The 23,303-nt window shown below is 39.7% G+C and overlaps 1 protein-coding gene across 1 annotated transcript in view; it reads right to left on the reverse strand.

Moving 5' to 3' along the window:
• Nucleotides 1–22,848, reverse strand: part of LOC143021303 (uncharacterized) — a 310,379-nt gene extending 287,531 nt beyond the window's left edge. Inside the window, exon 1 of the mRNA XM_076178711.1 lies at nt 22,496–22,848. The gene's annotated coding sequence lies outside the window, so the exon portion shown is untranslated. The remainder of the gene's footprint in view (nt 1–22,495) is intronic.
• Between the last annotated feature and the right edge of the window lie 455 nt (nt 22,849–23,303).

The raw sequence follows: 23,303 nt of genomic DNA on the forward strand, positions 1-23,303 counted from the left end.
CATGGAATCCACATACCTTTGATTTTCTCATTCAAATTTGGAAGAATAAATCTTATGTTGTTCAACATTAAGCCTGCTTAGTTTCATTTGCCTTGCATATGTAGTTTCTGTTATCTATCTCTCAAATGATATAATTTTTAAACAACACACACACATATATATATATATATATATATATATATATACATATATATAATATTAGATTTACGTAGCTATAACTGTAACACTGCCTACCTGGCATTAGTGATAACCAGACAGTGCAATGAAACTGGGTTAAGGTCAGCGCATTGACCTGGCAGAGCAATGGACAGGGGCACGACGACAATTGCAGCCATAAAACCGAGCTGTCCGGGTGAGGCAGCACGCAGGGAGCAATACCCAGTGTGTGACAACCTAACGTAAAAGACGAAAAAGAGGACGAAAAAGATGGAGTAGAAGAGTGGAAGTAGATTAGATGGTTAACAAAGTCTGGGGTTTATTCCTCAATACGAAAAAAAAAATAAATCCTCATTTAACCTCCTTCTTAAGAGACGCATGGGAGCTCGGTGACGAAATTCTTCTCCCCCTCCTCATCAAATGCTCAGCCGCCTCGATCTGTCGACAATCACGACGTGCAAGGCACGTTCCTCTTGCAAGAAACGCAGTTGCAATAATTCGCAAGAGAAAAAAAGGGACATTTCCATTTGCCTTAACGACCGTTTCTTCTGTTGAAAACCCATCAAATTTGGCAATGCGTGTGATTAAACGCTCTCCCTTCTTTCTATGATGAATCCTAAATGACGTGTGTGTGTGTGTGTGTGTGTGTGAATGTTTATGTGTGTATATGTGTGTTTATGTGCGTGTGCATTTTATCTATCACTGAATTTAGGTACAAATATGTTCACATTAATATGTATACCAACATACACATCACATGTGTATATATTTATCTTCACTGTGTGTAAAAATTTATGCAGCTGGCTCAGACCTCTCATAGCTACAGGTGACTGTCAGACGCTTTGGATACCTTAACACTCAAGGCAAAGGTGACGGTTTCGGCCGTAGGTAAGCCCCCCCACCCCCAACACCTTTTTTTTTATCTCGCCAAAATCACGTCGTCAGTAGTCAGCGTCTGGCAGCCTTTCAACGAGAGCTGTCGAGTCATCAAGGATCTCTTTCTCACGACAGTTTCCCCCCTCCCCCCCTTTTACCCCTCTCCTCCCCCTCCCCGCCCCCCGAAGTCACTCACAACCCGACATCCGTCGTCTTTTCTCTGACAATGTCTGTCGATGGCGTTGACCCGGAAGCATTTTATTTTATTTTATTTTACTTTAACTGGCGTCTAAGACTTTTATTCAGATGTGAGGTGGTCCCTTACCCTGAAGGGAGCTCCATCAAACCTATCCTTTCATCTAGACTTGAATTATCCATCGTTTAGAGCAATAAAATACATAAAGTGTGCCACGGAAAGGAACACGTTGACAAGGTGGCGACTACATCAAGTAGTGATAGCTAAACTCAAACTCCCTCTCGCCACTGGCGGTTTCGCTTACACGAATGGCGACAGACATACGATTCAAGTCGTGATATCGCGATTGATTGCTACGAATAAAATCGCCTGGCGACTTGAAACGGACCAATAAACAAAAATCGTGGTGAAGAGGTCTGTCTACATTATCCACCTTAAGGCTATCACACTGGGCAATTTTTCCTCCAACCTCCGATTCATCAGTGGCAAACAGTCGGAGGAAAAATAGCCCAGTGTGATAACACGTTTAACCCTGCCTTGTAACCTATCCCGTCCTATCCACCCTCGAGTGAAATAACATACGAGTAATCCTTATCTCACCCGTCCCAACATCTAACACGTCTGTGACAGTTCACCTACGTTACCTCAACTATCCCAACACATCGGGCAAAGGTGATGTTTTGCAATTATCCCTTTATTCTCCCTTGATTATTCATTCCTTCAGCTTATTTTCACATTATTTTCTCTTGCTTATCTTTTCATTCATTCGTTCGTCCAACTTATTTTCAAATAACATAGATTTGCAAAGGAAGGGCTTACGGCCGGTAGTCACACTCTTGTCCATATATGGACAGACTTTTTTTTTTTTTTTTTTTTACACAGGAGTGTCTGGAACTTGGCCCCCACCCCCACCCCCCCTCTCCACTTCTTGATTGACTCGGCCGCGGAGGACTGTCAGATGGAATTGGACACGACGGCAGTTCCGCCTCAACGCCAATGTTCTGGCCACGCCTCTGCCATTCCCTTCCCTTTATGGTTGCCATATCAACCTGGTCAACGAAACCACGTGACCAGAGTCGGCGAGTGTCTGGGAGGGCCTGGGGTCGTTACGCAGAATCCGAAGAAAGTCACTAGATCGATAGATGACCTTTACAATATGTGCGTATATACGAGTGTATCATATATATATATATATATATATATATATATATATATATATATATATGTGTGTGTGTGTGTGTGTGTGTGTGTGTGTGTGTATGTGTGTGTGTGTGATAGAATCAGAAATGGAGAGAGTGAGTAGTTTGAAGTAAAGGTGGGACTTCACCAGGGATCTGTTATATCGCCTTGGTTGTTCAATTTATACATGGATGGGGTGACAGGAGAGGTAAATGCATGTGTAATGGGTCAGGGATTGGAGATAGTTAAAGAAAATTGAGAAAATGGGAGATAAGCCAGCTGTTGTTTGCTGACGACACTGTGCTTGTGGCAGGATCAGAGGAGGGATTGAGGAAGTTAGTGATAGGGTTTGGGAAGGTGTGCGAAAGAAGGAAATTGAAGATAAATGTGGTTAAAAGCAAGGTGATGAGATGTACAAGGGGAGAAAGTGGCACCAGACTGGAAGTGAGTATTACGGGAGAGAGACTGAAGGAAGTGGATATCTTTATATACTTGGGTGCGAATGTGGCGGCAAAGGGAGGAATGGTGGAGATAGAATGTAGATTGAGAGAAGCAAGTAAATGCCTTGGGGAATTAAAAAGTATAATAAGAAACAGACATTTGGGAATAGACGCTAAGGGAAGTTGTATGAAGGAGTGATTGTGCCGACAGCAATGTATGGGACAGAAACATGGAGCATAAGAGAGGAAGAGAGGAGTTTGAATGTGTTTGAGATGAGGTCCCTGGGAAGTATGATAGGGGTTACTAGGCTGGATAGAGTGAGAAATGAGGAGGTGAGGAGGAGACCAAGGGTGGAGAGGGAGTTGGGAGATAGAGTTGATGAAAAAGTATTGGGATGGTTTGAACACATGGAAAGAATGAGTGAAGAAAGATTAGTAAAAGAGGTGTGGAAAGCAGAGGTAGAATGAGTGAACATGAGGGGGTGACAAAGGATGAGATGGATGGATAGGGTAAAAGGGGATTTGGAGGGGAATGTCTGTTGGGGAAGGATGGGAGAAGACAGAAGATAGGGGTGAATGGATAATGGTTGTGTATGGATGATGCTGTGATGCATGAAAGGGAGTGGATGGGAGATGGGGGTGAGGGAGTATGTGTGAAAAATAACTTAACGCAACCCGAAGGGATTTCTCCCCGTCTTCTCCTTTTCTGCATGAGGGGACGGAGAGGGGGGGTCGCCGATTTAATGAAGTGGCAGCCTTGCTTTGGATGTGCTGTCTTGGGACACTGCTTCTGACCCAGGGCATTGGGTGAGATGCAGGGATGACCGGTCATCCAGGAGGAGCCAAGATAAGAGGGAGGGAAGAGGGTGGATGAGAGTGGAGTATGTGGGGATGGAATGGGTAAAAGTGGATTTTTTTTTCTACCTCCCTTGTAAAGGGGAAAAGGCCTCTGGTGTATATATACATATATATATATATATATATATATATATATATATATATATATATCCCTTTGTTGAGACAATCCCCCAATCTGTATCCTACAAGCTTATGTTCATATCTTCCTGCATAACACATATATCATGCACAATATCATTATCATAGAAGCCTCTCCATTTTTCATTTATTCGTTTATTGATATATTCATTTATTTATTTATTGATACCTCGATTTAGGTATAAATAAATAACTCCTGCAAGTGGGATGAGAAGGAGCAGGTGCGTGCCTTGTCTGGCTAGCCCCCTTATAAGGGGGAAAGAAGCCTATTGGTATATAGATAAATATTTTACTTATTCATTTACTTATTCATATATTTATTATTTTTGTGGGAATTAGTTTTCGGAGAAGTCACCCTAACAGAGGTTAATCTCTCCGTGATTAAACTTCGCCCATCATAGGGATCTTGGCAGAAGTGAGGTTAATCCCAGGATTTCGTCTCCTTCCTCCTGTACCTCGTGATTATACCATGCCCTTCTACACAGTCCTACTTTTTTCACAAAGGATTACAAAGGAAGAGTATACCGAAAGATGATCTTTTGATTCTTGACTAAGACCGATATCAAGAATACATAAACTAGGCCGGGTGTTAAGAATAGATAGTTAACTAGGCCGAATGGTAAGAATAGATAGTTAACTAGGCCGAATGGTAAGAATATATAGTTAATTAGGCCACATGCTAAGAATAGTTAACTAGGCCGGATGCTAAGAATAGATAGTTAACTATGCCGGATGCTAAGAACGGATAGTTAACTAGGCAGGATGGTAAGAATAGATAGTTAACTAGGCCGGATGCTAAGAATAGATAGTTAACTTGGCCGGATGTTAAGAATAGATGGCTAACTAGGCCTGATGGTAATAGATAGTTAACAAGGCCGGATGGTAAGAATAAATAGTTAACAAGGCCGGATGGTAAGACTAGATAGTTAACTAGGCCGGATGCTAAGAATAGATAGTTAACAAAGCCGGATGCTAAGAAAGCCCTGTACCATTACAATGTAAAAGTCAACTTGGTTTTCTAGTTGTTTATCTGGCTTACTGGTTTATCTACAAAATCTGATTAATTCTTATACGCACAGTCAAGTTAGTCAAATTTTTCTCTCTAATGGTAGAAAGCGTTCCCCAAATCTACTGTTTCCTCCTTCTCTTCTTCCTCCTTTCCCTCTTCTTTCTCCTACCCCTTCTCCTCCTCCTCTTCCTCCTCCACCACCACCTCTTTCCCCTCCTCTTCCTCTTCCTCTTCCTTCTCCTTCTCTTTTTTTTCCTCCTCCTCCTCCTCCTTTTCCACCTCCTCCTTCTCCTCTTCCTCCTCCACCTCCTCCTCTTCTTCCTCCTCCGTCCCAATCCACGATCTCTTTGGTGGGTCTGCAATCAGCACCGCTGAGCCGATCTTGTTCGTTCATAGACCCCGCGACCTCTCTCTCCCTCCCTCTCTCTCTCTCTCTCTCTCTCTCTCTCTCCTAACCAAGAGGGAGGGAGGGAGCGGGAGTGGGAGTAGAAGCCGGTGTGGAGGTGCGGAGGGGGTGGGGCTGCGGCTATGGAGTGGGTGGAGGGAGAGAGGGAGAGGGTGCACGGTGTCAGCAATGGCCAGCGCTTCTATCCTTGGGCACCGAAGAAGGGAGTCCTTGAGAAGGTAAGGACAGATGCAAGGAGGGCGACAGAATAATGATGATGATGATATTCATGATGATAATAATAATAATGATAATATTGATAATAATAATAATAATAATAATAATAACAAATAAATGATAATAATAAGTAAAACTAACCTCTTAACAACCCAGGCTTACAATTGTATGCACCCATCAATGATTTACAATTTCCCCCCACCCCACCTCTTCCTGGTAAACCAAGGCAGTTACGTAACAAGTTACTTAACAAGTTACAAGTTACCTGCAGCTTGTTACAGGCGGAAAGGATTAACAGCCTCAGTCCTTTAGGGAGTTTAGCGACACCTCTACGGCCCAGAGTCCCTAAATATTTTTTATAACTGGAGAATATCCTAAGAGAGAGAGAGAGAGCACATCACCCTTGAAGGAAAGAACACCCGCGTGGTTTCATTTCCTCGAGAAGCACTTCCATTTGGCCTTACGAACACTCCCTCGTGTCGCCTTTGCCTTGTTTGTGCATGAAATTTTTTCCCCTTCATTTTCCTTCTTTAACTAAAAACCTTATGATATATTCAGAATACCAATACACTTTTTCTCTAATGTCATCTCTAACCCATTCTAACCCATAACTAACTCATTCGAAAAAAATATACATACATTCACACAAACACACACACACACACACACACATATATATATATATATATATATATATATTACTCCATCGTCACTTACAATTGCAAGTTCTTCGCAAGAGCAAATGATCAAAAGGGGCCCACAAGGCCATCCATCTCCTGCCTCAACTATTGCTAGAACTGCTTCAATGAAACTAGGTGCTCTGTACTCCGTTCAAAAGCCCCCAGCTCCAATTCAGCTACTGACATTTTTAAAGTCCCTGTGAAATCTGCTGACTCAACGATCACATAAATAAATGATGAAATAAATAGATAAATAAATAAACAAATCTAAGCAACTCCTCCCTTTCCCACGCTCGAACGAACCTGATGTATCCTCACCCAAGTCCACCTCGGATTCTTTCCCCACTCCCCCTCTTGTCCCCCTCCCGCTCTTGTCTCCCACCCCCTTTTGTCCCCCTCCCCCTCTTGCCCCCCTCCCCCTCTTGTTCCCCTTCCCCCTGTTGTCCCCCCTCCCCTCTTGTCTCCCACCCCCCTTTTGTCCCCCTCCCCCTTTTGTCCCACCTCCCCCTCCTGTCCCATCCCCCTCTTGTGTCCCTCCCCCTCTTGTCCCCTCCCCCTCTTGCCCTCCTCCCCCTCTTGTCCCCCTTCCCCCTATTGTCCCCCTCCCCCTGTTGTCCCCCTCCCCTTCTTGCCCCCCTCCCCCTCTTATCCCCCCTCTCCCCTTCTTTGCCCTTAACAGATTCTCCTTCACCACCTTCGTCTCCACATCCCTTTTTCCCCCCTACACATCCGAAACCAACCCGTGAATAAAAAACCTATAGACCAATTAACAAAATTAATTAATTAATTAGTAAAGAAGTAAACTGAAAGAACCCCCACCCCGTTTTCGAAATCTCCACGCACAGTTTTTTTTTTTTTTTTTTTTTTGTGACCCAAAGACCTCACCCGTTTTTAGTCGGTGCTCTTGACCATCACCTTAGTAACAAATCCTAAATATCCTAACTTCGTCCGCCTTCATCCTTCCCCGATCCCTCTGTGTGTGATTTACTGTGGTCTTGGATCACGTGTTGGACTCGTGATCGACAACTACTACTCTCCCGGAAGAGATCTCAGAGATCATGTAAGACCGATCTATGGATAATGTTGTGACCTTACACACACACACATAAAAAACTCCCCGCCCACAAGAGTTGGAGTAACGGCTCGCAGCGCAGTAAAATTATTTCAGCCCTTGGCGGGATTCGAACTCGGATTGTTGTAGCAGCTGTTGCGAACGCTACCACTGCGCCGTCGAGTCGTGTGATTCACCATGGTCTTGGACCTCGTGTGGGACTCGTGATCGACAGCTATTACCCTCCCAGAAGAAAGCTCAGATCTCATATATGACCGATCTATGGGTAATGTACCTTATACGCGCGCGCGCACACACACACACAATTCTCCAACCACGAAAGTTGGAGTAACGACTCACAGCGCAGCGATACTGAAATTATTTCAGTCCTGGGCGGGATTCGAGCTCGGACCGCTGTAGCAGCGGTTGCGAACGCTACCACTGCTCCGTCGAGTCGTGTGTGTGTGTGTGTGTGTGTGTGTGTGACAAATCCCCATAACCTCACCAAAAGTCATCAAAATAATTCAAGAGCGACCCTGACTTAAATCTCTCCCAGTCCGAAGAAGCCACCTTCCACTCTCTTTGGTTCTGGGGTAGGATATCCCATTTTCTATGACAGACGGGATGACGGATGAGCCGTTTTCTTTATTGGCCTGGGTTGCTGACACACTCCCGTCCCTCGTATTGCATCTCCAACAGCTTCGTTTCCAAAACATCCTTCCTTGGGTCTTGCCCAAGAATGTTTTGTTAGACGAATTTGTATTTACGAATTTTATATTTTGTGTTTTTTGCATTTGTAAAAATTCGTATTTCGAATTTGCATCGTCTACGTCGGTAGTGACTCCTTTTACTGCCTTCCCCTTCGTTTAAATCTTGTTCTTCAAATTCAAACTTGCATGGAGTGGTTTCTGATCTACGTATGAGTAATTACAACATAGAAAACAGGAAAAATACATAGACTCAAGATCACACATACACGCACACAACACAAGCATACACACATAATTTGTAATTATTGTCTCAAAGCGCACATTTGTGTACATATAAAGATATTTTATGTGTTTTTACATAACTCCCTGTGCAAGTAACACTCCTAGTTCATAAACTGATTCCTATTTAGCAAACAGACCTCGTTGCTAAACCCTAACAAAAGGATGAGGTGTTGACTGTGGTTGTGATGGTGGTAGTTGGTGATGGTGGAGGTGATGATGATGGTAGTGGTGATGGTGGCAGTGGTGATGGTGGTAGTGGCGATGGTGGTAATGGTGATGGTGGTAGTGGCGATGGAGGTAGGTAGTGGTGATGGTAGTGGTGATGGTGGCAGTGGTGATGGTGGTAGTGGCGATGGTGATAATGGTGATGGTGGTAGTGGCGATGGAGGTAGGTAGTGGTGATGTTAGTGGTGATGGTAATAGTGGCGATGGTGGTAGTGGTGATGATGGTAGTGGTGATGGTGGCGGTTCTGATGGTAGTAATGGCGATGGTGATAGTGATGGTGGTAGTGGTGATGGTGGCAGTGGTGATGGTAGTGGTGATGATAATAGTGGCGATGGTGATAGTGGCGATGGTAATAGTGGCGATGGTGGCGGTGATGATGATGGTAGTGGTGATGGTAGTAGTGGCGATGGTGATAGTGATGGTAACGGTGATGATGGTTGTAGTGATGTTGGTAGTAGTGGTGATGGTGGTAGTGGTAATGGTGGCAGTGGTGATGATGGTAGTGATGATGGTGGCGGTGATGATGATGGTAGTGGTGATAGTAGTAGTGGTGATGGTGGTAGTGCCGATGGTGGTAGGTAGTGGTGATGGTGGTAGGTAGCGGTGATGGTGGCGGTGATGATGGTAGTGGTTATGGTGGTAGGTAGTGGTGATGGTGGTAGGTAGTGGAGATGGTGGTATGTGGTGGTGATGGTGGTAGATAGTGGTGATGGTGGTTGTAGTGATGATGGTATATCGGTGATTGGGGTGGGTTGTCCCTAAGCACCCCCGTCATCAGAGCTCCACCAAACCAGAATCCCAAACGTTGACAGAAACGTTTCTTGCCCGAACACCTGTTCCATACAACAAGAAATAATGACAGCATTTTACTATGATCATGAACATAATTAATTCTATAATTACTATAATTAGTCATCTCATGCCCCTCACCCCGTCTCATTGATGGACGGTTGCATCAACTTCAGACACCATGGTGAGCCCAACAGCAAAAATTCCCATTATGAGCTCCCATACACACCAACCCATCAAACTAGACGAGAGAAAATATGTTTCTATTTTCTTGCTCCGTCCACATTATGCCCTACTCAGTGAATAATACTTTGTTATGAAAATATCAAAAAAGGAATGCAGAGTAATTATTCAATATTTGTTGACAACAAAGCGAGACTACAAGAGTTCAATGTTTTATTTACTTTTTCATTTACGTATTTATTTATCTATTATTTACTTAATTATTCTAATTTACTTTTGTAGACATGTAGGACCCGGGATATCAAACCATAGTATACTTTAACATCTAGCTATGGCATGATTAATGACTATTTCCTATGCTAAGAAGGATACTTCACCACCACCCCCAAAACCAAACTAATGTATATATATATATATATATATATATATATACACATACATATATATACATATACATATATATATACATCATATATATACATATACATACATATATATATATATATATATATATATCCCTTCACCTCAAAATCAAAATTAAATAATACATTAATAGACAACCACTATAAAGAAACCTTGATTGCATGAAATATTTTGTCATCTACCTCTAACACAGCATCTCCCAACCTTGGGTGCTTAAATCAATTATTATAGAAGGTTCTCCTGGGAAACAGTGCATACATACACTTTCCTTTGTCCTTCTAGTAATAAGGTATTGGTCATAGGGTGCTAGACAGCTTAGACAGATGGTGCCACGATCGGAAAAGGTTGGGAAACACTACTCATTGCAAAATACGTTACATCATTTAACGTTATTCTAATAAATGTTAGACTCCCATACAAAACAAGTGAACACTAAAATTGACGCAAAACGAATTAGAAGGAACGAACATTAACGAATGAAATTTACTAAAATATTTGCTCACTAAATTCTTTGATGTAAATAAAATAAAGGTGTTTCGAAATTTTCCAAAATTAAGAAAATTTATATCCGATTTATCTAAACCCATACTATGAAAAATCACCTACCAAATACTTTTACGCACGAAAATTATAATGAAGAAGTTACCTGCATAAACACTGCACATTGTATATGTCATGTCTCTATTAATCTATATTCTATTTATCTTAAACGGACAATGACGTCACACTGGCGCGCTCATAGAAGCAGGTCTGTGATTGGTTGTTTACATTACAGCAGGTCTGTAATTGGTGAAGGGACCTGGACAACCCCAGATCCCGTTTTCTGTTGTCTCTCTCCTCAACTGAAGCCCTCGAGTCTGACGTCGGCCACCGGTAAAGCAGAGGACGATCGCTGTCTTCTCTGTGAGGGGTCAAATCGAAAGCTCAATTGGGCAAAAAACCATATCCTCACACTTCGCCGCCTCGCCAGTGTCCCAATCCTAAACGCCTTTTTTTTTACACTTTTCCTTATATTTTTAACCCATTTTTAACAGTTTTCCTTCTATATATTTTCTTTCTTTTATCTTGTCAGAAGACCATTCACTTCATCCTTCCCGAAAAAAATAATTACATAAATAAATTAATCAATTTAAAATATAGATACATAAAAGTAACTAATAGCAACCTCCCATATACCATTCTCGTTGCCAAACGCCACCAGACGTAACAACCAATTCTCTTCAAAATACTTCCATGCAAGTCTATTCAGCCTTCGTAAACCACCACGGCGAAATATTCTACCCCGTAACTACCAGAAGATCAACTACTACATTGAAATAATAACATAAACCACAATGACGTTAAATGGTTATTATACGTGCAACACATTCCTGCATGAACCGGTGTTTTGTGTCCCAAGCAGACATCAGAGGTCCCGTAGACAAGTGCCGCACTTCCATCCTAACCCAGTTCGAGCTGGTTAAAATGGTTTCTGACTTAACTATGCTCAGAACAATAACTATTCTTATATAACCAAGTTCAACGTACAACTTTTCTAAATTAGATTACGGGTTAGGATGGCCCTGCAGTGGAGCATTCGTGTGTGTGTGTGGGGGGGAGGTGCGTGTGTGTGCGCGCGCTTCCGTGTGATTGTGTATGTTTGTGTGTGTGCGTGTGTGTTTTCGTGTGTGTGTAGATTTTTGTGTGATTGTGTATGTATGTTTGTGTAAGTGTGTGTGTATTTTCGTGTATGTGTATATTTTCGTGATTGTGTGTGTATGTTTGTGTGTGTGTGTTTACATACATTCATTATACCTTGTGTGTGTGTGTTTACCTACTCTCTCCTACTCTCCAGTTCATCATACCTATATATATAGTATGTGTACGCGTATGTTCGTGTGTTTGTGCGTGCGTGTGTGTGGTGTGTGTGTGTGTGTGCGTGTGTGTGCGTGTGTGTGTGTTTGTGCGTATGTGTGTGCGTGTGTGCGTTTGCGTGCATGTGTGTGCGTGTACACGCGTGTGAGTGGAGGGCCAGGGGCACCTTTGATCACGAGGAAGTGAGAAACATAAGTAAAAGATGGGGAAGGGGAAGGGGGAGGGGGGAAAGGGAAAAGAAAAGGGGAAGGAGAAAGGCTGTCTTTGATATCCGCCAAAGAAAGTTTGGGTCAAATATCTACCGGAAAGGATCTGCCCACCCAACCACTTTTTTTTTTTTTTTTTTTTTTTGCACATGTCTCCTTTTCCGTAATACAAGCCTGAAGGTAACGAGGGCTCAAGTTTTTGATGATGACAAAACTAAAATAAATAAATAAATAAACGAATAAATAAATAAATAATGTGAGTAAATGCATAACCGAATAGTCATTTCACGGACACGAATGAGAGTCAAGTACAAAACGTTTACCTCGTTTCGGACTAACGTAATTCAGCTTTTAAACGTTATCTTTTATTCCGTTTCTTTAACATATCAGCTACGTTTTACGTCGCGCGCGCGCGCGTGTGTGTGTGTGTGTGTGTGTGTCTGTGATTCACCATGGTCTTGGATCACGTGTTGGACTCGTGATCGACAGCTACTTCCCTCCCGAAAGAGAGCTCAGAGTTCATATGATCAATCTATGAGTAATGCTGTGACCTTACACGCACACGCACACACACACACATACACCCAGCTCCCCGCCCACGAGAGTTGGAGTAACAACTCGCAGCGCAGCGATACTGAAATTATTTCAGCCCTGGGCGGGATTCGAAACGGGGCCGCCATAGTGAGAGCCGGGAACTCTAACCACTGCGCCATGAGGTGTGTGTGTGTGTGTGTGTGTGTGTGTGTGTGTGTGTGTGTGTGCGTGTGTACTCACCCAATTCCACAAATTCCTATTTTCAACTGGCGTGAAATTATATCACTCTCTAACTTCGCACATACACTCACGGCGCGAATATACGAACTGCATTGGACCACAGTTGATGGGGTCAGGCTGTGGTCAGCGTGACAACTCAGCTCTTTCGAAAACACGACGTAGCAAACTCGCATGACGTCATCCATGTAACCGAACCATTCGGCTTTATATATATATATATATATATATATACATATATCTTATCCGAGAGTTGACACCTTGGCGTGGTGGATAGGCTTGAGAATCTTAATGATTACAAAAGATAGGATCTCTGCAGGGTCACCTATATCTAACAGGTTTTGTAAGAAAGATCAAAGAGCAGCTCACACACAGTCGCAGGACCCACTACTAACTGGCACGTTCCTGATGGCGAACAGGGAAGTTCCTCATAGATACATGGGGTATCGTCATAATGACGGGGTGGACTATTGAGAGCCCTGTAGATATATAGGACTTCACGGAATATAATGGATAAGGTGACACCAGAGAAATATCTCCCCAGAAACCAGTTGGCACGGAGGTGAGATTACTGCCAAAAACCCTTCATTGCAAATATGAATAGTACAACCAAAACAAAGTCGGGCGTTCCTGTTGTATCATAGTCTCCTAAAGGTCCAACCGCATTGCCTCGTGTGCTTACGGCCAGTGTGACACCGAATGTGAATAAGCACTTTTCCAGGCAGATCCAAGCACTGGACATTAAACAGTATGAAGAAAATGAAGATCTATCCTTACAACGTAAGAAGTCTCTCATAAGACCAGGCTGGAGAGTTTAATGGGAAGAACTAGACAACATCAAGTGGGACATCATAAGGTTGAGCGAAGTCCGAAAAGCGGAAGAAAATTTTATACAATTACAAGATGGTCACCACCTGTTCTACTATAGAGTTAAGGACAAAGAAAGGTCTAGTGGAGTAGGATTCTTGATCAACTGAGAGGTTGTTGGTAACGTAGTCAAGTTTAGTAGTTTATCAGACAGGATAGCTTGGATTGTGATTAGGCTGTATAAAAGGTGCACTCTAAAAATAGTTTAGGTAGCACCAACTTCACAGAGTTCAGACGATGAAATTGAGTCCTATGATGATTTACGTCGGATAATAGATCAAGAAAAAAGTAAGTATACGTTGATAATGTTCAACAACACGAAAGTTCAAAGTAATGATATTATAATCGATGGTGAGAGTCTTGAAGTTGAAGAGTATAATTATTTAGGCCAGATGGTGAAAATGACGAAATATCACGACAATGAAACAAAAAGACGTTTTACAATAGGTGGGAAAGTGTTTGGTAAGTACAATAAAATTCTGAGAGGCTCTCTAACTCTATGTTTAAAACGTAAAGTTTACAACCATTGCATTCTGCCAGCAATAATCTACGGGTGTGAGACTTGGAAACTGACGAAGGCGATGGAAACAAAGCTATGGACTGTACAGAGGAGAATGGAGAGATCAGTGATGGGAATAACGCTGAGAGATCGAAAGAGAGCAAGTTGAGTGAGAGAGCAGACTAAATTAAAAGATAGTGTGGAGGCGGTAAAAGAGAGTAAGTGGAATTGGGAAGGTAAGTTAGTGCGAACGACTGATGAGCGATGAAGAGAGTGTGTTACTGAGTGGATGCTGCGAGATGGGAAGCATGGAAGAGGGAGACCAGACAGAAGGTGAAGAGATGAGATTGAGAAATTTGCAGGAGTGACGTGGCACAGTTTGGCGCGGTCGTGTGAATCATGGAATGCTTTGAAGGAGGCCTTTGTTCAGCAGTGGATTGATATACATACATACACACACACACACACACATATATATATATATATATATATATATATATAAATCAAGAAACTTTTTCTTGAACCACATCGTAAATGTTTGGAAAAACTACCTGTTCATGTCGTGAGTTCAAATACAACTGACACTTAAAAAATGCCAACCCAATCTAAATCATCTCTCAGCATCGTGAGCGCATATCTACATTAAATAAGTCTGTGGTACTTGACTCTCTCCACCCCCTTTCAATTCGCAAGCAGTAATAGCTCTGCTGCTGTTTGGATCTCCTTTGTATTGCTTTGTGATATTACGGGAGTCAAAACAAAACTCAGTTGTCCCAACTGACACGGCATTGTGTGTGTGTGTGTGTTTTTTTTTCTCAAGACAACGTCAGATTATTACGAGGCCTCGGCTAAGTGTCTCCTGGGGTGAGCTCCTAGTCTTCCACAGTTAGACAGGAGGCACGCTTTCACCCTCCTTCGAACTGAACTGGTTTCGAAAAAAAAAAAATCAAGCGAAACCAGGGCTGTTAGCTTTCTGTACCTAAAGTACCAATTTTCTTGGTACTGGGTACTACATTCATATGCTTAAAGAAAAAGAAAAAAATGTACACATGGTTACCATTTCAAAACAAGAGTTAAAAAAATCATCATAAGTATTGGCTCTGCGCATAGACGTATTTGGTTGCCATTTATTTTCAACAGACCTAACCGACTGTGAAAACCAAAATAAATAGCCTCATTTCCTGACATCCACTGAGCGTCAAGAGTGACCTGTTGCTTCTCCACTGCAATGCACTATTTCAATTAAGTCTATGTATATTATTTATTTTACTAATTACTTAATTAACTAATTAATACATTTATTTTATTGTTTATGTATTTTCAATATTTTATCTCATTTCATCTATTTATTGTTTATTTATCATTATTATTATTATTATTATTATTTATTCATTATTTCTTTACTTATTTATTTATTATTATTATTTTAGCCATTAAAATAAGGGAAAGATTCAGGTGAAGGTGAGGGTGTTGATGGTCTTTGAAGGTGGTCAGCAGGGAGACGATTATCTCTGACATCCATCTAAGGACCACAATGGAAATAAGCTTACATGTTTATTTGTGTTATCCTCGGCATTTGTAATTGTTATTCTGAACTATGTGTTCTTTTCTTTATCTGCATTTTATGTATATTGATTCAATGCCAAATAAATTATTATTAGTAGTAGGGTTTTTGCAGGTACCTGTCACTAGTCCCTACCTATGTTATGTTATCATTATGTAAATTACTAAGGCCCAGTTTTACACTCTCACTCTCCAAATGAAAACAGAGAATGTCAGTAACAGCATTTCCATAAAAAAAGTAACAAAAAGGTGGAATGCCTCACTTGAAAAGACACTGCGAGTAAAAGCCAAATGTAGTTTAAAAAAAGTTACAAGGATTACGATGGGGAATTCACATACAGTGAACGGACAATACCCCAACAGACAAAACCCCAATTGGTAGGTTAGGTTAGGTTATGTACCCTCCCATTTTCCTATTGGGTTTTTGTTATGTGTTCTCTTCACATATACACATGAGTCACCTCACACTCTTTCACATAAACACAACCACTCAGATCTACACACAATAGACCACTCTGGACATCCTAAAAGAAACAATACATCCAGATCATTCAGGGGATCAAAAAGCAAATGTAATAATAAGAGACAAAATAATATGATGTTTTACTGCACATACTACAAATGACATATGCAAATAAAGTACACAGGTTAAGTCGTATTTTATTCACACCATAATTACAGCCAAATGGAACCAATGAGAGGTACTTAAAAGAGATGCTTGCCTTCAAAACCCTTACTTCCATTTCAAGGTGCAGCTCCAAGGGGCTGCAAATTTCCAGTCAATAAAATTTGAGGAAATAATTAATCTAATACAGTAAAGAGAAAAAATAATTCTAATACTTATTCTCATGACAATTTTTTTTAGGAAAACTTATGATACTGCACAACATTTTTACAATGTCTCCATGTTCATACTACAAGCCACAAATAAAAAAATAAAAACATCCTTACTTTATATCAATTTGGTGAAGATTTATTTATGTTAGGAGGCCAGTTTGGACAATTAACTTTGTTAACAGAATTCAGACTTAAAAAAGATAACAATAAGAATAAATAGATGAAATAAAAATAAAATAAAGTAATAATAAACAAATAAAATAAAATCTTCATACTTAATCTATTAAACATGAACCAATTATATTAACAATTAACAGTTAATAATAATAACCTTACAACAGTTAAAATCCAAATATTTCCTTTCCCAAAATCCATTTTTTCCAAATACAATGTATATGATTCTTTTCTCTCTAGCCATTCAAGTTTTTGACCTAACTCTTACTTCCAGGCTGATCCATGGCCAGGCCATGCAAGACAACATTATTTCCATATGCCTCTGATTATTAATTACCTTCCCATTCCTTTTTCATGCCTCCCCACATTATTCTGCAGTTAACACCTAATCTGAGGGAGAGAGACAAGACACAACTGAACTTCCCAACAGTTTTTTGGAATGGGAATGGTGGATGCATGGGAGCTTGCTAGGAGAATCTATGGGGATTGGTTATGGCATGTGTGTGAAGCAATGCTCCCTCTGCCATATACTCCCAGTTGATGATGAAATGATGCATGTATGTATTTTTTTTTCCATTAACTTTATGACCTACTCCATGGCCTATGATAATAATAAGTAGGTGGCAACCCATAGTTTGTGGGGCAGTATGCTTGCCTGGGACCAATTATGGATACCTGGAATTGGTGGTCCTGCAAGATGATTGTCAGAGAGAACCATACCCCCATTGATTGTCTACAAAACCCATCAACACCCATCAAGAGATACAGCCCTGAGGTGCTGACTCTGTCTCCAGAAGAGCCCAAGACTTTGATTGTATTTTCTTTGCCTTTTCACATACCAGTCACTATTCCCTTCCTCCAACTTCTATAAGCAAGTGACATGAAAACAGATCCACATTAATGCAGCATAAAAAGCCATCCAATGTTTCCTTCTAGAGAAATATATGGGAGGGCCCAAGGACTGTTGCCAGCTCCTGTGAGGCTGCAAGTTTCCAGTCATTGAAACTTGATGCAACTATTATCGTTATCAATGCACTTGCCTTTACCAGTGCAATGTTTCAAATAAAAAGTTACTAAACTGGTGCTAATGCGGCTGAGGAAAACCTATGAATTATTGTCTGCATTGTATTAATGTGGGACAGTTTCTATGTCACCAGTTTATAACAGTAGGAAGAGGGGAACAGTTACTAGTTGTGAGCTCTCCTTACGTGAAAAGGTGGAGGAAAGATGACAGAGAAAAAGATTTTGATCCCAGTCTGGAAAAAAAAAGTGTCTGCCCCTTCAGATTGTAACCTTAGATGGAGGTGAGCCAGTTGACGAGTTTTGAAAATGTTTGACAGGAGGATTATGTTCTCTGATGTTCATCTTGCAGGACCCCACTTGCACATACTCATGCCCCTGTTATATAAATGAAAAATTACATAAACAGAATACAAGAATAAACATATAAATTGGAAGTAAATAAACAAATCTAAGTAGCTAATAGGAATCAAAGCATAAGGTTTTATCTACCTAAATTCCATAATCTTAATACATACATACATACATATATATATATATATGTATATATGTATATATATATATATATATATATATATATATATATATATATATATATATATATATATATATCAGAGGTTTTTCATTATATATACATAAAAAAAAAAAAAAAAAAACAATCCAGTAAAGATTTGGTCTCCACCAAAAGTAAAGAGTGATAGATAAGATAATATGATGTGGTGCAAGATTGCCCACAATGACTGGGTAAACTATAGGCCATGATAAACACAATCAAATCAAAGGATATTGAAAAATGGAAAGAATACCAACAACAGTGAATAACTGGTTCCCACTAGAAGCTCTGGACCAGCCATTATTAAAAGAGTGAGAAAATACTAACATGATCATAACAATGAGGTCGATAAAGGGAACGGACAAAATAATAGATATGACCTCTATTTTTGGGACAGGAAGGTGTTATGAGATCATGGAAACATGCCTGGAGGATGTAATGAGACAATTTTCCATGCAGATACACCAACTATTAGAATAACCGAGAAGATAACACAGCCCAAGCTAAAACCATGAAATTAAACCTTGGTATGATGGATGGAGAAAAAGAGACAAGACCTCAAAAACAGCCATTTTCCTGTAAACTACAATTTAGTGAATACAATCACCTTTGCATAAAGTTAAATTATTTCTACTTTTACATTAAATCTACATCCTTAACACCAAAACACTATTATATTTCATCACAAATAAACAGTGCTTTTATCCATGGGGGCAATGTAGTTTTGCATCAAAGAACCACCACTTTGACAAAGCAGTGGTAAAGGAGAGATGGAGGGTAGCAGGAAATGGGGATAATCCTTCATCCAAGAGGAGCTAAAGTGAGAGGGCAACAATAGGTGATGGGTGGGAGTAGAACAGGTGAATAATAAATAAATTTTATTTGGCACTGAATCAATATACATGAAGTGCAGATAATGAAAAGAACACATAGTTTGAAATAACAATTTCAAATGCCAAGGACAACACAAAAAAGCATGTAAGCATAAGTGGAGAATAGCCTCCAAGCATACAGGTACATCATTTCATATTCCATCAATAAAAAGCAGTGCTTCTATACTTGGGGACAATATTGCACCAAAGTGGTAGAGTCACAGATACAGTATAGGAGCGATTTTGGGGAGGGATAGTAAAGTTTAAAAGTTGTCTGCATTCTCTTTTTCATAGCATATTTTCTTAATATTACAATTGGGTAAATGTATCAATGAAAGAAGATAGAAATGTGACATGATCATAATGCAAAGGTCAATGAAAGGAACAGATAATGACAAAATTTTGGTTTCAAATGGGTCTCATGAGGTCACAGAAACAAACTGCAGAAGACTACATGCCTGAAGGGCATCAAGAAGCACAGGGTCACACAGCCTTCTTGATTTAGAACTTAATCAACACTCAAAGAAGAATGTTAATTACTTTTAATTACTACAATCCCTTCTTTCTCATACTCCTCTTTAAATCTCTCTTTTATCATCTCTACACCACTCCCTTCAACACAATATTGTCACCAAGGAAAGAAGTATTCATCATCAATAGCAAAACATAATACTAGAGGAAGAATATTTAAAAATTGTGTCCAACAATATATTTCATTGGTATGCTCTTGGTTGACTTCAATCATAACCCTTGCAATGGAACAACTCAAGATTCAAAACATCTCTATTTTATTGGTATTCTGATAACTTGAAATCATAAATGATACATATCATTTGGGAAATAATCATTTTTGAGAAAACCCATCACTCTTCTCGAGGTTTATGAAAGCAGTTCTCAAATTTTGGTGAGCATACCCTCTGGTGACTTTCAGAGAGTGCCCTACAACCTCTCATTTCAAAAACAACCAATGTATAGTTTCCATATCTTACAATGAGATTGTTTTATTTTTTTTTATGATCCTAACAATTCCCAGTAAAATCTTATTTCAGCAGATTAAAAAGTGACTCAATAATTTGACAAGCCATATTTTTTTAGTTTTCTTCTTTGGAGAATTTCATCATGGTGTACATAAGACTTTTAGTTATGATGATGGTGAACAACTTCTGGCTTACAGTATTTCTATTGCAAAACAATATATATGACTTTTATAGTACAGCAAAACAAATAATTAAATAAATAAAAAAATAAAAACAGAACAAAATAAAATAAAGTTTCACCTGCTTTCCCTTCCATCTTAGTACCCTTGAATATTATTAGTGTATTGTTGTAGGATGCGTGGTCTTAATTCATACAAACATAACTAAAACACATCCAATCTGGTGACATATCATGGGAATTGGGGTGGGTGGGGGTTGGAGACAATTTCACCACTTGCCACCATCTGTCATTCATAATGTTTACTTTTTGGTGATAACCATATAATGTACATTATTTTACATATCTATTTTAAAGTAGCTGGAATTAAATAATTGGAGTTTTTATCCACAAGATTTCCCATACACCTGTTTAGTGTGTGACAAAATAGCAAAATTTATTAGCCAGCCAGTAGGCCACTCCTATGTCTACAAATATTATTGAACATGTGTATAGATTTTAATTTATGCATAACTGCTATCAAATACTGTAGATTACTGAAACCATACATTCATGAAACTGTGCACTCAGAGGCACTATGTGTCCCTAACACAACTAAAGTCTTGGCAAGTTCTTTCTGATGTCCTGGCCAGTGATTGGTCAAGATCAATTACAGCACCTTTCACCCCCCACCCTGCCCTTTTAGATGCTTTGTAATTTTCCAAAAACAGAGGGACCATTTTTATTTTTATGCTGTAAATTTTCATTGAAAATAATATTGTATGGGAGCAGATTTTGTCAAAGCAAAATGAAAAATTTAAAATCATGGCAATTAACAATAATAATAATAGGTTGAATGAGGGTTATGTTTATTGTCATCAACTTATACAACCGAATAATTGTAAACCTAGGATGGCCCACATGAAGAATTGTCACCCTAGGATAGCCCACATGAAGAATTGTCACCCTGTCGAAGTCTGGGGTGACAATTCTTCATGTGATCCATTGTTGCCTTGAGTTTCACTTATTGGAAAACCTGCAGCCCCATAGTACCTGCAGCAGTCTATGGGCCCTCCTACTGATATCTCTGAGAAGTAAGTTTAGACTATCATCTGTGTCGTAACTCAAACTTTGTCTTCCTCCCTTGTTAGGGGTAAAGAGTACCTTGGTATATGTATGTATGATGTATCTGTATTGTACTGATGTGAGGCAGTTTCTATATCACTGGTTGTAAACATGAAGAGAAGGGAAGTTGTAACCAGTCATCAGGTCTCCATGTGTGAAAAGGTGTATAAAATCTAGTCCGAATTGACAGAAAGAGATCCTGGGCCCAGTCCCTGAGGCCAGTCCCTCCTGATGGAGGTGAGGGTGGTGACGGGTTTTGAAAATTGGGTATCTTCACTGTCCATCTTGAAGGACCACTACATGCAGATACCAGCCATTGGTCTCTATCCTATTGCTTTAAGATATAAACATGTGTGATACTATGCTGTTTGAGAGACTGGAGAACCTGGTCCCACTCCTATTTCCATCCACATTTACTTATCTAGGTTATACATCATGTCTTAAAGAACTGTTGTACTTAGTCTTGGTGTCTCTTACAACCTCTAAGTGCTCTATTCCCCAATACTCCAACTTTCTTCATATATTTTGTTTACAAACTATTTCTGTGGTGAATATTAACTACATGGTCTGTACGTGATGGTGAGTCTATTTACGTGCCTACTTGTCTTTTAGAGAAAGTGAACTTTATTTTTCATGTGAAATGTGGTGTATTAGGTTTTGACTCAATTTTATGTGATAAACAGAGCTACTTTTGTGTTTATTTTTTCATATTGTTGATGCATATTTGGGCATACATAACTTGTTCAATATTTTCCTCTTTGTGACTTTAGTAATTCATAATGTAACCAGATTGTTATGTCATATTTGATTAAATAACTGCTCCAGGTTACTTTACATGAAAACATATTAGTATAACAGGTGCACATTCAAGACCAAATACTTTAAAACCTTGTATCATTTATGTCAAAATGTTTACACATATTCTCCCCCACTTTGACATGACAAGTAGATTACTCAAAATATTATAAACAGAAATAGGTCACAAGACGAAATATGCACAAAGCTAAATGTATATCTGTTCAATAACAGTAGTTGTTCCTAAGATGAAAAAATTACGAACAATATGGGACTTTTAATTAAATGTTCATTCACGTTCCCATTGCAAACAACCTGTGATGTTGGCTTCATGAAATTGCTTATAATACAGAAACCACGGCCTCTATGGACCAAAGATCATAACATGTCATCAGATATGTACTTACGTATTCATCCGTGACGCTCTGTAGTAAATATTCCTTATGGGTCGGACGTACACCACCGTAGGGAAAGATCAACTTTGATTCAAAACGCGATGACAGCCACCCAATCACCAACAATATTTTCAAAATATATCACTTGATTTGCTCAAACAAACAATGCGTATGACCATATTCGGTGTATAACCGTCTTAAACCAAATATTCACTTAATACCGAATATAATTAACTTAATTAACACGACTCGTGGGGTGGGCATTAATACACTTCCTCCATCAAAACACTACGTAAAGATACCATGAAGGACTAGTAAGGACGATGGAAGTTGTAACCGATGTAGGTTCAAATAGTGTCATCTTATCTCTAAATCCTTTATATGACTTTTAAGGCTACGATATAGGACCGAAACCGATATAGTTCCAATGTTTACACTGCCTATGCGTATTCACTCGATGTCGTCTGCCAAATCGCTAGCAGACGAAACTGTTACACAGGGCGCCGAATTTAAATTGTAACGCTCGCAAGTTCAAGGATAATATTAATTATTTCTGATTTATGCTGGCCAACGAACTCTGATTTTATGGCCAATATATCCATATTATTTTTACTATATCGCCTCTGTGTGTAAATGTTGTTGCTTTTACGTATTTATTCAAAGGATGTCTGTTCGAAAAATGGTTCAACAGGCGACGAAAAGAGGGAAGAGATGTCGTTCATACAACATACATTCAAGGAGTCCATATATCAACAACACATTGTATAAATGCGTATTTCATCACTTTCATTCCACATTAATTATTAATATGCCCCAAGGA

Source organism: Oratosquilla oratoria, chromosome 41, assembly GCF_046742065.1.
Source record: "Oratosquilla oratoria isolate Oo_2021 chromosome 41, ASM4674206v1, whole genome shotgun sequence".
Taxonomy (NCBI): Eukaryota; Metazoa; Arthropoda; class Malacostraca; order Stomatopoda; family Squillidae; genus Oratosquilla; species Oratosquilla oratoria.